Source organism: Bombina bombina, chromosome 6 (genome assembly GCF_027579735.1).
Source record: "Bombina bombina isolate aBomBom1 chromosome 6, aBomBom1.pri, whole genome shotgun sequence".
In the NCBI taxonomy this organism is placed as follows: domain Eukaryota; kingdom Metazoa; phylum Chordata; class Amphibia; order Anura; family Bombinatoridae; genus Bombina; species Bombina bombina.
In genome coordinates, this window is record NC_069504.1 from 162971584 (window position 1) to 162994726 (window position 23143).

The window sequence follows — 23143 nt, forward strand, 5'->3', positions numbered from 1 at the left end:
AATGTAAATGGGCCGGCTCCTATGTATCACATTCCTGCTTTTTAAAAAAAGATAGCAATCGAATGAAGAAAAATTGATAATAGGAGTAAATTAGAAAGTAGCTTAAAATTGCTTGCTCTGTCTGAATCATGAAAGAAAAAAATGTAGGTTTAGTGTCCCTTTAAACATTTTCTCACACAAGAAACAACTAAGATTTTAATCAGCCCTCTCATTATTTCCCATCTTGACTATTGCAACTCCATCGTCTGATCTCCCTAGCTGCTGTCTAACTCCTTTTCAATGAATGCCTTTGCCAGGCTGATCTCCCTTACACATATCTCCTCACCTGCTGTACTTCTCTGTCATTTCCTAAACTGGCTTCCTCTAGCGTCTAGAATAGAACACAAAATCCTGACCATAGTATTCAAGGCCCTCAATAACACTGCTCCCCCTATATTTCTGACCTTGTCTGCAGATACTATTTCAAACTTAGCTCTGCTCATAACATCCTTTCCTCCTATTCTTTTGTTACCTCCTCACATTCCTATCTACAGGACTTCTCCAGAATGGTCCCTATCTTGTGGAACTCTCTGCCTCGCTCAACATGACTCTCCCCTACTTTTCAACGTTTCAAGCACACCTTATATTCTCTACTGTTCAGGGATGCATACAACATACAATAACCTTTTCTTAACACAGTTCCTGGCCTCTTTTGTCCTCCCCTTGAATCCCCTTAGCATGTAAGCCTACGAGCCCAGCTGTTTTGTAGTGAAACTTTTGGCAGGGCCCTATACCCATTTGCTCCTTATAAATGCTACCTTTGCTTTTTAATACTTATGTTTATAATGCTGGGGAATCAGTTGACGTGCTACAAATAACTGATAGTAATAATAATAACATAATGTATGATGCTGTCTTTAAATATTAAAAATGAAAACCCATCATATGTCAAGGGCCATTAAAGTCTAGCAAGGGGGATACCCAGTTTACATATTTTACAACTATAAAAGAACCTATAAAAGTTTGCTAGGTTCAGCCTGTGAACTTTTTCCAGCCAATTAAAAATCAATTTTATCTTGAATATCGTACTACTACAGTAACTTTGCACAATGTAAAATTTAGATAAATCCATTACATTCAAAGAAAAATGTTTCTACAACGAAAGATTCTTATCTCATCTTAAAAAAAAACTATGAAAGATCCGATTCAATATTAGAAAATTAATTTGGTTTTCAGTTTGGACTCATGTCTGAATATTGGTGAATCTAAGTCATTAAACAATGTCTGAAGAAACACAAAATAATTAATGAGTATTTATTTACAAATAAAGAGAAACAAAAAGTTAGGTTTAATGCAGAATTAATGCCAAGAGCGATTTCCATAACTGAAATGCAATGCTAGATTTTATACATGGAAGAAGACGGAAATATAATAACATTGTAGCATGGCAGTGCTTCTAATCATCCTATGGCAGTTAAGTGATTCTAGTCTCACTTAAGACTGTGTGCAGATGAAAGGAGCTATTTAAATGCAAATCACTATTGCTTCATTTATTCGCTACTTGTTGTGTCTATTAGTTGTTTGGGAAAAAATATGATTTTGTCGTGTGTTTAATTTTAAAGGTCCCAAAAAAATTTAAATTTCTCTAGAGGTATTTTTAATTTACTATGATGATCTTTGGCAATTTGTTGTCAGCGACTGAAAAAATTAATATATATATATATATATATATATATATATATATATATATATATATATATATATATATATATATATATCATACATTGTTATTAAATATTGAATAAAGGTACTTTTCCCTACCTTTTAATATTAAAAACAATTTTAAGAGCATGGGTTGCAGGATAGGACTAGATGCACTAATGCTGTTACACTGGGGCAGTTGTATAAAGACAGTAATTTCCGTGTGGAGAGACTGTCTGAGACTGCAGAGATTAGGAGATGAATATACACTGCACCTGGTAGTTTAAGGCTAGATTAATAAAGACTACTCTCCTGTTAATATATTGGGCCTGATGATCTATAGCTCTCCTCTCTGGTGAGATTAACTAAGAATACTCATCAGTACTGTACTGTACAGTACTTTAGGAAGATACATTTTAGTTCAAGACCTGTTAGTCTCATTATGCAGGGTTCTGGATGTGAAGGATAGACACTTGCAATGCAATATAATGCTCAAAAAAGCTCCCAAAGATTTTGATTGATTTCTGTCCATGCTGGTGAGTTTTTTTTATCCTTGGGCCCTATGTGAGTAATGGGACAGTTCCTGCTATTTATGTACACACAACAAAAACACCACAAACACATTACACACTATAAATACTACCCATATGCGTACCACACTAACAATTAACACACAACTCATGAGCACTACACTCATGCACTACATACACTACACACATGCACACCACACTAACACTAAACACATATGAACATCCACAATGCATGAGCACTACATACCTGCACTACATACACACAAACACTACAAACATGCACACAATACTAACACTACACTCACACACACAATGCATGAACTCTACACACATGCCCTACATACTACACACATGCACTACATAATAGATGTGTGCATTTGGCAGTTTTGTCAACTGCCGAATGCCGAAGTAGGAGGTTATTTTCAGTATTCGGCTCTTTTCAGAGCTGAATAAACTCTTGTGCAAGTAAAACACACTTGCACAAGAGGATATCCAGCTCCGATAAGAGACTAACACTGAAAATATCTTCCTACACTACACACATGCCCATCAAGCATGGATATTACCAAATTAAACTCTTACACCCCAAGAATTATACAGTATAATATATAATACAGGTATAAACCCCTTTATAAAAATTGCTTGGGATTGTATAAGGTTTGGATTTCAGAATAGTTGTACATTTATATATGAACAGCTTGGAGAGGAGATAGGACCAAGTGCAAATATCAGCATCTTACATCATTTAAACAAAACAACCTTAAAGGGACAGTCTAGTCAAAATTAAACTTTCATTATTCAGATAGGACATGTAATTTTAATCAGCTTTCCAATTAACTTTTATCATCAAATTTGCATTTTTCTCTTGGTATTCTTAGTTGAAACTAAACCTAGGTAGGCTCATATGCTAATTTCTAAGCCATTGAGGGCTGCCTCTAATCACTTGCTTTTTAAATTGCTTTTCACAACAATAGACTTGGGGGCATATTTATCAAGCTCCGTATGGAGCTGCTCCATAATCAGTCTGCCTGCTCTGAGGCGGCGGACAGACATTGCCGGAAATCAACCCGATCCAATACGATCGGGTTGATTGACACCCCCAACTAGCGGCAGGTTGGTCGCGAATCTGCAGGAGGCGGCGTTGCACAAGAAGTTCACCAGAACTGCTTGTGCAATGATAAATGCAGCGAGCGTATGCTGTTTGCATTTATCGATGTGCAGCAGTCATGATCCGCGATATCGGACCATGTCCATTCGCACGTTTTTAAATAGACCCTTTGATAGTTCACGTATACCATATAGATAACACTGTGTTCAGGCACAGAAAGTTATTTAAGATTTAGCACAAAACAATACTAAATGCAAGTCAATAGATAATAAATAATCACAGTCATGTGATCAGGGGGCTGTCAGAAGGTTATTAGATACAAGGTAATCACAGAGGTAAAAAGTATATTAATATAACTGTGTTGGTTATGCAAAACTGGGGAATGGGTAATAAAGGGATTTAAAACAATAAAAAATCTATTGTAGACTGTCCCTTTAAGGTAAATTTATAAAGTTTGTAATACGTTTGTATACATAGTACCAAAAGAAAGATAGCACTTTACTTAGGTAATAGTTGCTATAAATAAATATAGACTAAAATTTGCATTTCAAAACACAAAAAACAAACCGAAGATACAAGCAGAGAAGATTGTGATTTACAGTTTTAAGACATTCTTTATGGTTCTTGACCTCCCAACAATTCCGTATATCTAGATGTGAATCTTTTTTTCCTGCTTTGTGCTGTTACAAAAAGACAATATAATGGTTAATTCGCCAGAGCTTAAAAGGACACTGAACCCAAATTGTTTCTTTCGTGATTCAGATAGTGTCAGGATACGTATGGGTTATATCCTATCTCTATCTGGCCCTTTAACTGAAGTAGCTGACCAAACTATAAATGTCTCCTCCTCCCATTATACCTTTTTGGATTATTGAGGATTTACCGCAGTCTGACCTGTTCCTTCAGCTGCAAATACCTAATTCAGCAAATAACCTTGTGCTTAACCAGTGCAATTATTTACAGAAATAACCTCTTACTTGAACTTCTGATTTTCTGAGGTATTTCTCCAGAACCTATCTTTTAGCAGTGGGTGGGGACAGATGCAGTGGCGGGTGACGTCATCAGCTGCAGCCTTCTGAACACTCTGCTTGTTTTCACTCCACTAGTCGCGTTGCTCTCCTCAATCAGCGTCTCAAACTTCAGAGTCTAACTGCATCACGCACACTACAGCTCCTATCAGGTAGTATCAGATCTTATACTATAGTTTAACTGTTACCGCTCAACTAAAATTCTGAATCACTTACCTTCTGTCTTGCCTTGTGTATAGCAATATCTACATGTGTTTGAAATCTGTATGTCGCATTCCACCTGCTGCATTACGCTTCCTAAGAGTATATGTTAACCTTGCTGCTGATTTCATTATCGCCTATTCCATCTTGCTTGATATTGTAATAGACTCTTTATATATATATAAGGTTATAACTCAGCCGAGTAATTTCGTATACTAACAGTTTCTACTACCATACCATCGTAGCTTTGCTTATCCTCAAACATAAGCTTATCCTGATGCTACCCATATGCCACTCAGTGAATAAATCAGTAACACCGGTGTGTTCGCTCTGATAAAAGGTAGTTGTGGCTATAATGGGACAGCTAGGCAACATCCATTATTTCCAATAGTTGTTGCCTTGCTGTTACAAATTTAAATAAATCTTACAAGATATTTGCTATACCTTTGACCACATCTAATGAATATTAGAATTGTGATATAATAATCCAACCAACCATTAAATAGAAATTGTAAAATTACCATGGATCCACAAGAAGTAGTATACCAGGTAGTAGTAATAACCCAGAGGGTCGATACCCTATCCCAGACAATAAGGGATTTGCAGACAGAAAATCAAACAGTGAAAGATTGTTTGAGAGAAATATCCCTCAACTGACACTCACTTAAAGGAAGCAGAGACCCCAATGGAGATTGAAATTATCAGAGGTCCACTTACATCACAGGAGAAGCTCAGGAGGCGTACTCAGAATCTCTGCATGTACTGTGCATCCAGTGACCATGACGTGAAGACCTGCCCCATTCTCAAGAAGTCAAACTCTGGTATAATTTCAAACGTAAGTCTTGCAAAAACCATTAAAGATAATACCGCGCCCTATTTCATATTACCCCTCTCTTTACAGTGGGATCAAACCAGGATCGACAGTGAAGCCATAGTAGATACTGGGGCTTGTGGTATCTACATTGACGAGGAGTTCGTTTCAAGAAATAAAATACCTACACTCACAAAACACCTCCCTGTCTCAGTTAATCTTATAGATGGTAAACCTATTTCCTCAGGACCTATAACCGAACAGACCATACCCCTACTTTTGTGTACTGGTTCAGGACAAGGAGAGATACTGTCATTTGATGTACTAGCCTTTCCTATGTACCCTTTAATCTTAGGTATGACCTGGCTTAACTTACACCAACCTACATTTAACTGGCAAGACAGGACTTTAAAACTTGACTCACATTTCTGTTCAAAAACCTGTTTCCCTTTAGAGAATATTTTGTTTCTTTCTGACCCAACAGTTCCTTCTGAGTACTCAGATTTCACTGACGTGTTTAGTAAAAAGGAGGCTGAGACTCTCCCTCCACATTGACCTTACGATTGCCCCATAGATCTTCTCCCAGGTGCATCCATTCCTTTTGGTCATGTATATAGCTTGTCAAAACCAGAATTGCAACATTTAAAAAAATTATATCCAAGTAAATCTTGCCAAAGGTTTTATTAGACCCTCAACATTCCCAGAGAACTGAAGAAAAGGACTCAGAAAAATCGTTACCCATTACCCCTATTATCAGAATTAATTGAGAGGTTACATGGTGCAGTGGTCTTTACAAAGTTGGACCTCAGGGGTGCCTATAACCTTGTGAGAATTAAAGCCAGTGATGAATGGATGACAGCTTTCCGTACCCGTTATGGGTTATTTGAATATACTTTCATGCCATTCGGACTATGTAATGCCCCGGGGACATTCCAATGCTTCATTAACGACATTTTTAGGGATATCGTAGATGTTTTCATTGTAGTATATCTTGATGATATTCTAATTTTTTCTAAAACACAAGAACAACACGTAGCTCATGTTAGAACCGTATTGGCCAGGTTACGATAGATTATACGCAAAATTGGAAAAATGTACATTTAATGTTAGAGAGGTCTCATTCTTAGGTTACCACATATCGCGGAATTTTATTAAAATGGAAGACACAAAGATCAAAGCTGTTACAGACTGGCCCATACCAAAAAGATGTACAAAAGTTCCTAGGGTTCATGAATTTCTATCGCAAGTTTATACATAAATTTGCAGCTATAGTCAAGCCTCTGACAAACTTAACCAAACAAGACAAGCCTTTTACCTGGACACTGAAAACACAGTTGGTATTTGAACAACTCAAGACAAGTTTTAACACAGCACCAGTACTACGGTTTCCAGATACAAACTCGCAGTTCATTGTGGAAGTGGATGCCTCGGAATTTGCCATAGGGGCAGTTCTATCCCAAAAGCATTCTGTGTCTGATATCATGCACCCAGTTGCTTATTTCTCTAGGGTTATGACTCAAGCGGAGAGGATCTACCCTGTAGGGGAAAAAGAGCTCCTAGCCATCAAGTCCTCATTTGAACAATGGCGGCACCTACTAGAAGGAGCAACTCATCCTATAATTATGTTGACAGATCATAAGAACCTTCAATACCTGCAAACCAATAGGACATTGTCGGCTCGACAACTACATTGGAGCCTATACTTCTCTCATTTTGATTTCGTGATCATGTATTGCCCCGGGAGAAGGAACGGAAAGCCAGATGCCCTCTCAAGAAAAGACTCAGTACCACAGGTACATAACAAACCCACAACTGTAATCCGGAAGGAGAATTTCTTAGGCATCTTAGCCCTATCTCAGGAGGAAATCAGAACCAAGCAAGTTCAAGATCCATCTACACCCTCGCATCTACTGCAACGGTGTGTAGATGGATTGCTATACCATAACACTGTAATAGGATGCCACCTTCGCAAAAGTCAGCTCATGTAATTTCTGCCCTACTAGATCTGCTTGGTTACTTATATGTGCTATAATTGTGGAACAGCAGACCATGCAAACTCACAGAGCAGGGTCAATAAGTGCTATAAATCATCTGTTGCATAACTCATTGCAGAGTTCCAAACTACCTCTGGAATCTAAATCAGCACAAGAACTGTGCATCAGGAGCTTCAAGAAATGGGTTTCCATGGTCAAGCAGCGTCACACAAGCTTCACATTAACATTCACAATGCCAAGTGTTAGTTGGAGTGGTGTAAAGCACACTGTCAGTGGACTCTTCTGTAGCAGTGGAAACATGTTCTCTCGTGTGATGGATCACACTTCACTGCCTTAAAGTCTGATGGAAGAAACTGTAAAGTTTGGTGAAGGGATAATGGTCTTGGGAGGTTTTTTAGGGTCATGCTAATGCTACAGGATACAAATAATTTTAGACAGTTGGGTGCTTCCAACTTTGCGGCAGCAGTTTGGGAAGGTCCTTTCCTGCTCCAGCATGACTCTGCCTCTGTGCACAAAGCGAGGTCTATGAAGACATGATTGGATGAGTTTGTTGTGGAAGAACTGAAGTGGCCTGCACCTCAACCTCACTGAACACATTTGGGATGAACTGGAACACCAATTGCAGGTCAGACCTTCCCATCAAACATCAGTGACTGACCTCACAAATTATGTTTTGGCTGAATGGGCACAAATGCCTAGAGACACACTCCAAAATATTGTGTAAAGTCTTCCCAGAAGAGTTGCGGCTGTTATAGCTGCAAGGGGCTCCATATTAATACCCATGGTTTTGGAATTGCATGTCCAATAAGCTCATATAGGTGTGAGTGTGCTATATAGTTAATGTGGTCTTCATGGAAGGAGATAACAGAAATGTAAAAACCAATAGATAGGCTTATTGATGAAACTTGAATTGCCAAATAAGCTAAGGTTTTGATTTTAAAACAGGTATACAAAGATGATGTGATCATGGAGAACCAGTTTACATGTAATTAAGCTTTTAGCTGTTAAAGGGATAGTCAACAACAAAACTTTAATTGTTTAAAAAGATAGATAATCCCTTTATTACCCATTCCCCAGTTTTGCAAAACCAACACATTTATATTAAAGGGACACTGAACCCAATTTTTTTATTTTGTGATTCAGATAAAGCATGCAATTTTAAGCAACTTGCTAATTTACTCCTATAATCAATTTTTCTTCATTCTATTGATATCTTTATTTGAAAAAGAAGGCATCTAAGCTAAGGAGTCAGACAATTTTTGGTTCAGACCCTGGAAAGCACTTGTTTATTGATGGGTGAATTTAACCACCAATCAGCAAGAACAACCCAGGTTGTTCACCAAAAATGGGCCGGCTTCTAAACTTACATTCTTGCTTTTCAAATAAAGATACCAAGAGAATCAAGAAAATGTGATAATAGGAGTAAATTAGAAAGTTGCTTAAAATTGCATGCTCTATCTGAATCACAAAAGAAAAAAATTGGGTTCAGTGTCCCTTTAATATACTTTTTGCCTCTGTGATTACCTTGTATCTAAGCCTATTCTGACAGCTCCCTGATCACATGACTTTTTATTTATAATATATTGACTTGAATTTTAGCAATTAGCGCGGTGTTGTGCACAACTTCACAGGCCTTTAAAATTACAATTATTATAATTTTTTCTTTCATGAATGCGACAAAGTCTATACTTTTAAGCAACTTTTCAATTTACTTCTTTTATATAATTTGCTTCATGTTCTTGGTATCCTTTTCTTAATGAGCAGATATTCACTGCTGGGAGCTAGCTTATCCCATCGGGTGAGGCAATGACAAGAGGCACCACTAATAAGCAGTTAGCTCCAAGTTGAGCACTGCTGCTTCCCAGTCTACCTAGATATGTTTCAACAAAGGATTCCGAAAGAACAAAGCAATTTAGATATTAGAAGTAAAATGGAAAATTGATTAACAATCACGAAGAAAAAAAAATGGGTTACATGCCACTTTAAGCAAGGAATTAACAGGATAAAAATTCTAAAAAGGCATAAATACTCAGATAGCAATTAGCTAACTTAAGACGCTGTGTAATCGAGTGTTAAAATTAATAAGCATATTTTATCTTCCTAAAAGTTCCAGCTACTAGAAATAACAATCATGCACCTAGATTATGAGTTTTGTCAGATAGGCCATGTGGTGCTAACGCTTAGTTTCAGCTCACCGCTCACCTACAAACAACGCTGGTATTACAGGTTTTTTTTCAACCTGGCATTAGCATCTAAAAAGTGAGCAAAGAGCAAAATTTAGCTCCACATCTCACCTCAATGCCTGCGCTGCTTACGGTAGTGGTGAGCTGGCTAAACGTGCTTGTGCACGATTTCCCCATAGGAAACAATGTGGCAGAATCGGCTGAAAAAAAACCTAACATCTGCAAAAAAGCAGCGTTCAGCTCCTAACGCAGCCCCATTGATTCCAATGGGGAAAGAAAATTTATGTCTACACCTAACATCCTAACATGAACCCAGAGTCTAAACACTCCTAATCTTACACTGTCCCCGACATCGCCGACACCTGCATAATATTATTAACCCCTAATCTGCCACTCCGGACACCGCCGCCACCTACATTATACTTATTAACCCCTAATCTGCTGCCCCCAACATTGCCGCCACCTACATTATAGTTATTAACCCTTAATCTGCCCCCCAACGTCGCTGCAACTATATTAAATGTATTAACCCCTAATCTGCCGCTGCAAACGTCGCCGCCACTATAATAAAGTTATTAACCCCTAAACCTAAATCTAACCCTAACACCCCCCTAACTTAAATATAATTTAAATAAATCTAAATAAAATAACTACAATTAAATAAATGATTCCTATTTAAAACTAAATACTTACCTATAAAATAAACCCTAAGATAGCTACAATATAACTAATAGTTACATTGTAGCTAGCTTAGGGTTTATTTTTATTTTACAGGCAACTTTGTAGTTATTTTAACTAGGTATAATAGTTATTAAATAGTTATTAACTATTTAATAACTTCCTAGTTAAAATAAAAACAAATTTACCTGTAAAATAAAACCTAACCTAAATTACAATTACACCTAACACTACACTATAATTAAAATAATTTCCTAAATTAACTACAATTAACTACAATTAAATTAAATAAACTAAAGTACGAGAAAAAAAACCCAGTAAATTACAGAAAATAATAAAATAATTACAAGAATTTTAAACTAATTACACCTAATCTAAACCCCCTAATAAAATAAAAAAGCCCCCCAAAATAATAAAAATTCCCTCCCTATACTAAATTACAAATAGCCCTTAAAAGGGCTTTTTGCGGGACATTGCCCCAAAGTAATCAGCTCTTTTACCTGTAAAAAAAAATACAATACCCCCCAACATTAAAACCCACCACCCACACAACCAACCCTACTCTAAAACCCACCCAATCCCCCTTAATAAAACCTAACACTAACCCCTTGAAAATCACCCTACCTTGAGGCGTCTTCACCCAGTTGGGCACAAGTTGTCCTCCAGAGGGGCAAAAGTCTTCATCCGATCTGGGCAGAAGAGGACCTCCAGATGGGCAGAAGTCTTCATCCAGGCGGCATCCTCTATCTTCATCCATCCGGAGTGGAACGGGTCCATCTTCAAGCCAGCCAATGCGGAGCATCCTCTTCTTCTGACGACTCCCGATGAATGAAGGTTCCTTTAAATGACGTCATCCAAGATGGCATCCCTTGAATTCCAATTGGCTGATAGGATTCTATCAGCCAATCAGAATTAAGGTAGGAAAAATCCTATTGGCTGATCCAATCAGCCAATAGAATTGAAGTTCAAGCCTATTGGCTGATCCAATCAGCCAATAGGATTGAGCTTGCATTCTATTGGCTGTTCCAATCAGCCAATAGAATGCAAGCTCAATTCTATTGGCTGATTGGATCAGCCAATAGGATTTTTCCTACCTTAATTCCGATTGGTTGATAGAATCCTATCATCCAATCGGAATTCAAGGGACGCCATCTTGGATGACGTCATTTAAAGGAACCTTCATTCGTCGGGAGTGGTCGGAAGAAGAGGATGCTCCGTGTCGGCTGACTTGAAGATGAACCCGCTCCGCTCTGGATGGATGAAGATAGAAGATGCCGCCTGGATGAAGACTTCTACCCGTCTGGAGGTCCTCTTCTGCCCAGATCGGATGAAGACTTCTGCCCCTCTGGAGGACCATTTGTGCCCGGCTGGGTGAAGACGTCTCAAGGTAGGGTGATCTTCAAGGGGTTAGTGATAGGTTTTATTAAGGGGGGATTGGGTGGGTTTTAGAGTAGGGTTGGGTGTGTGGGTAGTGGGTTTTAATGTTGAGGGGGGTATTGTATTTTTTTTTTACAGGTAAAAGAGCTGATTACTTTGGGGCAATGCCCCGTAAAAAGCCCTTTTAAGGGCTATTTGTAATTTAGTATAGGGTAGGGATGTTTATTATTTTGGGGTGCTTTTTTATTTTATTAGGGGGATTAGATTAGGTGTAATTAGTTTAAAATTCTTGTAAATATTTTATTATTTTCTGTAATTTAGTGTTTGTTTTTTCATACTTTAGTTTATTTAATTTAATTGTAGTTAATTGTAGTTAATTTAGGAAATTATTTTAATTATAGTGTAGTGTTAGGTGTAATTGTAATTTAGGTTTGGTTTTATTTTACAGGTAAATTTGTTTTTATTTTAACTAAGAAGTTATTAAATAGTTAATAAATATAACTATACTATCCAGTATAGGAATTAGTTACAAGTTTACAGCACGAATTGAATGTAACTGAAATGTGATACAAAATAGAAACACAATAACAGTGCTGCTGCTTTGCAACCAATACTAGATACCACAAAGGATATTGATGCAGCGCTAAGATAAAAGAAAATATTGTAACCCACATTAACTCTATAGTGATATTGTTTAGTGCTGTTGTGCTAATGCTGTATATACCAGTAGTCAAGCAGTGACCGTAACATTAGCTTGACTGAGAGCACTCCCATATTACTTACAAAGTGCATGATAACTGAACAAAATAGTAATAATATAACAACAAGGATTTGCACTGAGTAAACGGTTGGGGATTGTATTGAGCTTAGACATCAGAAAACTATTTTACATATGTGGTCAATATAATATAACACTATAGTGTTGCACACAAAACTTCACAACTATTATTTAGAGTACAGAGTCTAAATAGTATACATCTAGATACAAGCAACACTGAATATTGTTTTTTCAATAAACATCCACATGTTGTACCATTAAACAGTGAGGATATTTGGCCTCACTGAGAGAAATCAATCAGTTATTGTCCTCTCAGAAAATATTTATACAAACAGACACAATTCTGGCTAACACCACATGATCCAGAGTTATTAGGGTAACCAAATATCCTTATATAGGGTGGTAGTCATATTATGACTGCACACATACATTATTTGGACCCAATAGCAGCAGTATAGCAAAACAAAGATAACTCTATTAAGGAGAATATAATTATATACATTAGGCCTTTGATCTAATAAGTCCTCCCAAAGAGTGAACCACTTAATAGATGTCTTGGAGGTGCTAGTGTCGTTTTTTAATTTGTGTGTTACCCTTATTTTAAGAGCAATTCATAATAAAAGTTATATTTTAATTTTACCCGTTCTGGAATTACTGCCACAGAGTCTAGGCTAAGAGTGCTTTCAGGTGCATACTTCCAGGAGATATCCACACTCCTTGTGTGGTTCTCCTTAGTTTTCTGAAATTTAATAACTATTGTACCTAGTTAAAATAAATACAAAGTTGCCTGTAAAATAAAAATAAACCCTAAGCTAGATACAATATAACTATTAGTTATATTGTAGCTAGCTTAGAGTTTATTTTATAGGTAAGTATTTAGTTTTAAATAGGAATTATTTATTTAATTGTAGTAATTTTATTTTGTTTTATTCAAATTATATTTAAGTTAGGGGGGTGTTAGGGTTAGACTTAGGTTTAGGGGGTAATACATTTAATATAGTTGCGGTGATGTTGTGGGCGGCAGATTAGGGGTTAATAAATGTAGGTAGGTGTCGGCGATGTTAGGGATGGCAGATTAGGGGTTAATAAAATTTAACTAGTGTTTGCAAGGCAGGAGGGGTTTAGGGCGTTTAGGCGTTTAGGGGTTAATATATTTTTTTAAGTGGCGGCGATGTCCGGTCGGCAGATTAGGGGTTAAAATTTTTTAGTTAACTGTTTGCGATGTGGGGGAGGGCCTCAGTTTATGGGTTAATAGATAGTTTGTGGGTGTTAGTGTACTTTTTAGCACTTTAGTTAAGAGTTTTATGTTACGGCGTTAGCCCATAAAACTCTTAACTACTGACTTTTAAATGGGGTAGGAGTCTTGACAGGAGAGGGTGTACCGCTCACTTTCTCCAAGACTCGTAATACCGGCGTTAGGAAAATCCCATTAAAAAGATAGGATACACAATTGACGTAAGGGGATTTGCGGTATGCTCGAGTCGCGGAAAAAAAGTGAGTGGTACACCTGTTCCTGCCAGACTCGTACAGAGGTCCCAACGCTGCTTTTTAAGGCTAATGCAAGACTCGTAATCTAGGCGATTCATTTTCTGGTAATTTTGATAATATAAGTAAATTGGACAGTTGTTTAAAATTGCATGCTCCATTTAAATAATACAATCGATTTATTAAGTTAAGACAAAGGGAAACCTTTTGTATATACAAATTTGGTACCCTTTTTCCATCTGGACTTAATGAGGTGATAGATACCTCATTTTTAATATACCCTCAGTTTGTATTGGTTGATTTTTATTTTTACTGTTATTGATGTATTTTATAGAGTAGATATCTGAATTTTGTTCAGTTTTACTATGTATCACTGTTTTATATGTTCATCATTTTTTATGTATAAATAATTAATTGGAATAAGAGTTTTATTATTATGTATCCACTTTGGGAATGAAACATTGTCAACCCAAGTATGTTAAATATGTTACAAATTTGTATAGATATTTATATATGTGGCTATGGTAGGTATAGATTCTCTATACATTTTCATATGGGATTGAAACATTGTCTACCCAAGCATGTTTAACATATCCCAGATTTATATACTGTAGATTTTGTATATGTGGCAATGGTGGGTATAGATTCTATATACATTCAATTACACTTGGATTACATTTTTCATTTATTGTTACACTTGTAAGAATTTCACATATTATTTCAAAGGTATATACTTTACAAATATTTCACATATTACACTGGACTCATTATATTATTTCAATAATATAGTACAGTCCTTTAGATTTTGTCTAGCTACAGCACTAGTTTCACATGTAGTCACTTTCCTGAATAGTAGCGCTAATCTTGATATTTTGTTAGTATATATCCACTCGCAGTATATTGTTTGTGTATTAGTTGTGTCATCGCTTATATATATTGTAACACTATATATTGCACCACTAGTTAATTCTCACAAATATTCTACACTAACTACCTCACATACACTTTATGACAAATAATGGATTTTATAAATATTAATCCAGAACACACTCATAAATATTATTGCACTGGTGTTTATATTATTTTGTACACCGTATCTTATGGTGACTGCGGCAACCAACTGTTTATGAAGAAATCATTCACGACACAAATTGCATATATTTCTTGGAGTCGGATCAATATCACATGCTCTTTTACAATCAGCTTGATTTGACACCATGTTTGCACAATAATGTTTCCACATTTTGTTTTTAGATGTACATATCAAATTATTATTATTTATTTAGATTTGGTGGTACTAATTTTCATTATAACTTGGTGTCACTTATACAAATGCCCATTTTTCTAAACATTTATTTCATTACATGTGTTATCGTACGAGTTGACAATTTGTTTCATGTGTGGAAAGAGAAACACACACGCACGGCTAGGAGGACAGGGATTGGTAGTAGAGTTTACTCCCAGTAGGGGAGGAGTCGCCAATTGTTTGGTAGTAACCGGCTACAAAAGCCGGTCAAAAAACAATTTTAATTGCGCCAAAAGTGTGTAACCAGGGCAACCTAACAACAGTTGCTTAGTTACTCATATAAACAATTCATAGTGTTCTTAAATGTGTAATTATATAAAGCAATGAGAAACATTTGTGATACAACTTGAATATCAATAGATGTCACAACTTGTGAGGTTAAAATATTAAAATATTAAAACATATAGTCACCATAGTGTTTAAACATATTGAACTAAATATGTCAAATAATCCCTAAACCTTAAGCAGCATACTGTACATATTGTGGTCAAATACAAAATCATCAAGTATCCAGATCTATATCATCCACAATAAGTGGTAGATAGCATATAGAAAATAGTTAATAATCAATTGTCATATAACACCAGTGTTGCAGAAAGTATATACATATAGGGTAAGAAATGGCACAGTCACGAAATCATCAGGGCAGTTGGAACTTTGCCAGGTTGAAACAAGAATATTGTGTGGGTCTTATATATCCTAAAACTACACTTACCCAAAAATGTGTGTAATAAGTTATCCAAGAATGTAGTAATTTCCCTGTCAGCCTTATGCACCTGCATGGCTTATAAACTGCATCTGTATAACTATGTCGCATATGTCAAAGACTGCAGTAGTTTCCCTGTCAGCCAATTAAACACGCACGTCTGTTAAACTGCATCTGCATGGCAACGTAGCGTTGTATGCTGTTTGGGTGAACACACCCATTATTGTAGTTAACACATTGCTAATTTGAATATTCTCTCTGCGCACTAAAATATTCAAGGGCAAGCTTGCTAAACAATGTTGCTAATGTCTGGTTTCTGGGTCCAGGTTGTGTTACCTATGTGTGTTATAGCGCCATGTGCAATAGCTAATAAAGATAATATAAAGTATGCAACGTAATAACTTATAGCTCCATGAGCCAGAATATCAATCTTGTTTCTATCAGGCTATGTACCCCAGCAAAAGTGGGCATGAGAAAAGAAGATAATATAGTTAAGTATCAACAGCTCAGAGATAATGTACTTAAATTGTATATATACTTGGTCCCATGCATCTTTATGTCTAAGTAGTATTCTATATCTACATTAAATCAAACATGTAACAGTTATGTTAGTCCACTCGCTATCCATCATTATATTTGATCTCTATCAATATATATCTCTCTAAGATTCATAACCTTGTGCCAAAAACCTCCCTTAGGGGTTGTTGCCAACCTCATAATGAGCATTCATTGGTCGGATAACTGACAAGTGGCAATCAAGGGTTCTCCTCCGTGAGGTCAATCAAGCAGCTTATTGGTTACAGCAATGTATGACATATGAGGAGTCAGTTTGTCAAATCCTACATAATATCTTGTGCCAGACTCATGTAAGAGCCAAATACACAACCTCATTAGATCATTCATTGGTCAAGTAGTTAACATGAGGCAATCAAGTTGTATCATAATGACCAAGGTACGTTATAACATGTAGCTTAAAAACATATGGGAATTAGTGCTCCTGGTTTCCTTCATTGGGTAGTCAGTCTTGTAACCCGTTTCCAAATGCCCTGATCTAACATGTCATGTGAGAACAGCCAACCAGCATTGATACCGATATTCCATACATTGCATGCCCCATTATAGCATGGAGCTAGCACAAGAATGCTACCCGAAATGTAGGTTTTATAGCATCAAAAATATTCAGTGGTATTTACCTATGTTGGGGAGGTTACATCAGGTATCAGAGGAAGCATTGCCAATCATTGGACATGTTTAGACCGTGGGGATGGAGGGTACCAAGTTTATATATCCAACGAGACTCGAGTCTTAAGAGAGCCTTGTTTCTGTCACCCCCTCGTTTTAGAGGAGGGACATGATCGATGAGAATAAACCTAAAATCCATTACTATGTGTTTAGCTGTTAGGAAAAGTCTGGCCACTGGTTGATCGGTGGTCCATTTGGCAAATGCAGTCCTGATTGCTGACCTATGGTTAGCCATCCGTAGTCTGGCGTTGTTTGAAGTTTTGCCCACATAATAGCGGCCACATCAGCAGCTCAACAAATACACTATATGGCTCATTGTACATGTGATATAGTGTGTGATAGAACATTTTTGGTTAGTGCGTGGATGCCTGAATGTTTTAAAAGGGATCATCCAACATACCTGAAGCAACCTGTTTTTGTTGTTTTAAGCCATTGTTTCTTCTGGTAAAAGTGGCTTGGGTCAGTGAGCATGAGGAGATCTCTTATGTTTCTTTCCCTTCTGTAGCCCATGATGGGGGATGTCTAACAGGTGTCCGTTGCAAGGATTTCCCATCACTCATGTATAACACCTGCTAGTTCACTCTTTTCACGATTGAACGTGGTGGTGAACATATATATATATATTACAAGTGACAGGTTAGATGTAAAAACCTTTACAAGATGTCAGTATGTTGCATTTATGGTGGCGTATGTAGTCTCTTTATTCAATGCTTTTTTCTTACAGGTATAGCATATTTTTTTTAAAAATGATATGGTCATTTTAATATTTATAGATCCTAATTCTCATTTCAAAATCTTAAGGAACAGAAAAAACATTTATTGGAAATTGCTAAACATTGAAACACACAAAAAGAAATTGGAGGATTCCCATAAAAAATAGATTTTAGGTTTTAGGACACAATAAAAATATTCCCCTATAAGACAGGTAAATCAAGAGTTTTGAAAAGAATTCAAAGAAAAAGTCCACAATTAAGAAAAAGACAACAAGGGGCGAGATTACATACAGTGGGGCAAAAAAGTATTTAGTCAGCCACAAATTGTGCAAGTTCTCCCACTTAAGAAGATGAGAGAGGCCTGTAATTTTCATTATAGGTATACCTCAACTATGAGAGAAAAAATGTGGAAACAAATCCAGACAATCACATTGTCTGATTTGGAAAGAATTTATTTGCATATTATGGTGGAAAATAAGTATTTGGTCACCTACAAACAAGCAAGATTTCTGTCTCTCACAGACCTGTATCTTCTTCTTTAAGAGGCTCCTCTGTCCTCCACTCATTACCTGTATTAATGGCACCTGTTTGAACTTGTTATCAGTATAAAAGACACCTGTCCACAACCTCAAACAGTCACACTCCAAACTCCACTATGGTGAAGACCAAAGAGCTGTCAAAGGACACCAGAAAAAAAATTGTAGACCTGCACCAGGCTGGGAAGACTGAATCTGCAATAGGCAAGCAGCTTGGTGTGAAGAAATCAACTGTGGGAGCAATCATTTGAAAATGGAAGACATACAAGACCACTGATAATCTCCCTCGATCTGGGGCTCCACGCAATATCTCACCCCGTGGGGTCAAAATGATCACAAGAACGGTGAGCAAACATCCCAGAACCACACGGGGGGACCTAGTGAATGACCTGCAGAGAGCTGGAACCAACGTAACAAAGACTACCATCAGTAACACACTACGCCGCCAGGGACTCAGATCCTGCAGTGCCAGACGTGTCCCCCTGCTTAAGCCAGTACATGTCTGGACCCATCTGAAGTATGCTAGAGAGCATTTTGAAGATCCAGAAGCGGATTGGGAGAATGTCATATGGTCAGATGAAACCAAAGTAGAACTGTTTGGTAGAAACACAACCCGTCGTGTTTGGAAGAGAGAGAATGCTGAGTTGCATCCAAAGAACACCATACCTACTGTGAAGCATGGGGGTGGCAACATCATGCTTTGGGGCTGTTTCTCTTCAAAGGGAACAGGACGACTGATCCGTGTACATGAAAGAATGAATGGGGCCATGTATCGTGAGATTTTGAGTGCAAACCTCCTTCCATCAGCAAGGGCATTGAAGATGAAACGTGGCTGGGTCTTTCAGCATGACAATGATTCCAAACACACCACCCGGGCAACGAAGGAGTGGCTTCGTAAGAAGCATTTCAAGGTCCTGGAGTGGCCTAGCCAGTCTCCAGATCTCAACCCCATTGAAAACCTTTGGAGGGAGTTGAAAGTCTGTGTTGCCTAGCGACAGCCCCAAAACATTACTCCTCTAGAGGAGATCTGCATGCAGGAATGGGCCAACATACCAGCAACAGTGTGTGACAACCTTGTGAAGACTTACAGAAAATGTTTGATCTCTGTCATTGCCAACAAAGGATATATAACAAAGTATTGAGATGAACTTTTGATATTGACCAAATACTTATTTTCCACCATAATTTGCAAATATTTTTTTTCCAAATCAGAAGATGTTATTGTTTGGATTTGTTTCCACATTTTGTCTCTCATAGTTGAGCTATACCTATGATGAAAATTACAGGCCTCTCTCATCTTCTTAAGTGGGAGAACTTGCACAATTGGTGGCTGACTAAATACTTTTTTGCCCCACTGTATATGGCATAGGTTTCAGCGCAACTGCTGAAACTCATGCTGCCCATAAATTCACCTTGCACATAAATCACATATACGGCGGCGGCAGATCAGATACTACTGTAAGTTGGATAAACCGGCGAGGTATAGAAATGTGCGGAAATTGACATTTCTGGGGTCGCCAGTGACTTACGGCAGTATATTATCTGCTGGTGCCTCAGTAAAAAAACAATGTTAAATCACCCGTAAAAATCTATCCCGCCTCCTAAAAATGAACCTGACACGTCAAAACCCCTATATCCACCATCCTCCCACATCACAACTAATAATAAAATGTATTAACCTCTAAACCGTCATCCCCCCACTACGCAATATACCTAATAAAGAGATTAACCATTAATCCACCAACCCCCACATCACAAAGTACCTAATAAATGTATTAACCCCTAATCCGCCATCCCCCCATCACACAGTACCTAATTACATTATTAACCCCTAATCCATCAACCCCCCACATCGCAAACTACCTATTTAAACTATTAACCCCTAATCCACCAACCCCCCACAACGCAATCTACCGAATTAACCTATTAACCCCTAAACCACCATCCCCCCACACAACGTAATCTACCTAATTAACCTATCAACCCCTAAACCACCATCCTCAACAATGCAAAGTATTAATCTAATCACTAAGCCCCCTAACCTAAGACCCCCCCAATTAACCCCAATTATATAAAATAAAAAAAGACTATCTTACTAATAAATTCATTAAAAATTACCAAAATAAAAAAATCCTAACTTAAAATTAAAATAAAAAATCCTAACATTACATAAAAAAACTAAGATTCAATTAAAATAAAAAATCTAATATTACAAAAAATAAAAAAAAATCTAAAAATTACATAAAAAAATAAATGAAATTATCCAAAATATTTTATTTTTTAAACCTAATCTAATACCCCTATAAAAACAAAAAAGCCACCCCAAAATAAAAACACCCCAATCTAACACTAAACTACCAATAGCCCTCAAAAGGGCTTTTGTATGGCATTGCCTTGAAGCAATCAGTTATTTTACGTAAAAAAATACAAATTAACCCCTAACAGTAAAACCCCCCACCCACCCAATCCCCCCAAATAAAAAAGATTGCCACTAAAGGGGCATTTGTATGGGCATTGCCCTTAAAACGGCAATCAGCTCTTTTTCTGCCCATTAAAAATTAAAAAAAGCCTAAACACTAACCCCAAAAAATGTACTCACCGTTCTTGAATTCCAGACATTCATCTTCTTCCAGACAGAGAAAAGTTTTCGTCCAGGCGGATCCATCTTCATCCATCGCGGGACCATCTTCTATCTTCTTCCCAGAGGTGGGAGCAGTCTTCTGAGGTACAGATCGGTCTTCGCCAATGTGCTAGTCCTCCTGCGGTCTTCGCCAATGTGCTGGTCCTCCTCGGCAGTGGTCTTCAGGAATGTGGAGGTCGTCTTCATGCGATCGTCCACCGCACACTGAAGATTGAATGCAAGGTACCCCTTTTATATTGGGGTACCTTGCATTCCTATTGGCTGAAATTTTCAAATCAGCCAATAGGATGAGAGCTACTGAAATCCTATTGACTGTCCAAATCAGCCAATAGAATTTCAGTTGACAACTTAAGATTCGACAGACTTTGTTAGGAGTATAGACAGATTAACCTGGGAGGTTAATTATATTTTGGTCGACTAGCTAAAGAGGCTATAACTAATATTCTTAAATAAGATAAAGGATTAGAACACTCAAGTTTTACATTAAGGTGTATAGATTTTATTTTAAATAACTATTTTTGTTTTAATCAACACTTTTATGTACAAGTTAAAGGTACAGCAATGGGTGCTAAGTTTGCACCAAGTTATACGGAAAAATGTATGGATTTCTTTTTAAATAACCTTTTATAAAGTACTTTTTATGATGCAAGCTTAGTGGTCTACTGTAGATATACAGATTATATTTTTGATTTTGTGATCAGAGATTACAAAAACTTTTTTGTTTGTTTTTTTTAGTGTGGAAGACTCACAAGATAAGATTTTAGAAGAACATTTCCTAGAAAGGGCTTATGATAAGAATAATATCAAACAAACCATAAATATAAAAACAAATCATTCATTTATAATGAAAGTCAAGGAAAGAAAAAATCATGAAATGAAGGAATCTGAGTACAGATTTCCTATTACTAATTATCACTCTCAGTATAAACAGGTGAAGATGAAGTCAATAATATTGTAAATAAATGTCCCATTTAAGGGGATCATTTATATGACTATCCGACCATCCAAAGATAATTTGTAGAAAGGCAAAAATGTTAAGAACATTTTTTATCAATGCAGTTTAAGAAAGAGCAACAATCTAATCCATTAACTTTGATACTGTTTATTTAAAATGTCTAAATATGGAATTAGACCTAAATCTGTTTATCTGTTTTTTCTCTATGTAGTTTATCATTAATATGCTGTTATAAATTATTTTCTCTATCTATACTTGTTGGCTTATGCAATATTATTATAATTTGTTTGCAGGGTATGACATTTCTTCACTGTTAGAACTCACTATAGTTTACCATAATTGCAGTCAATATGAAGAAAAAATATACTATTCCTTTAAGAAGAAAAAGGTTGATAAAAAAGGTCCTTATAGCTGTGGAAAATGACTATATGTATGGTTAATTTATTCCACTTAGTGGCTTTGTCCTTTTAAAAAACTCACAATCCATTTGGATTATAAATTTTCGCCCACATTGAACTACCTACTATTGGACAAAGGTCACACATGACGGAAAACAGTAACATCACTAGACCAAGTAACTGTCAGGAGAAGCTGTGGGACACAGCAGAGGTCAGATTTGTAAGACCAAACACAGTGTGGAGGATTACCCCTCAGTGGGAGAGATCTGGTGAGTTATTGATCTATTATACAAACAGCATAATTGTTACATTCTAAGCATGAACAATATTTAAGGATATAAAAATGTATTTTAATTTATTTTCTCATATCCAGATCAGCAATAAGTACACAAATGTACTGTCTTTGGAAGTGTTTTTAAACTAATAACTATTTTGGAGGAGTGTGTGGACTAATAAGAATACACATTTTTGGAAATGTGCATCCTTTCCAACAACTAATATACATACTTTGTATTTTATATGATTATTTGAGTTATTATTAGTATTATTTATGTCCACTAGTAAAACATTTTTATAATAATATTTTTTTTTTTTTTTTTTCCATGAAATTATATTGGGATACTTGATTTGTATGTGTTCACTTTTTAGCAAACTTCCTTTTTTTCTTTCTATTGTCATATTTTGTCCAAAGCATGGATGCTCAGCTGCCAATATCAAGGCAAACTCCATAGAATAGTCCTACTCTTATATATATAAATGTGATGTATTTCAAATCAATTATCTTAGATTTTGT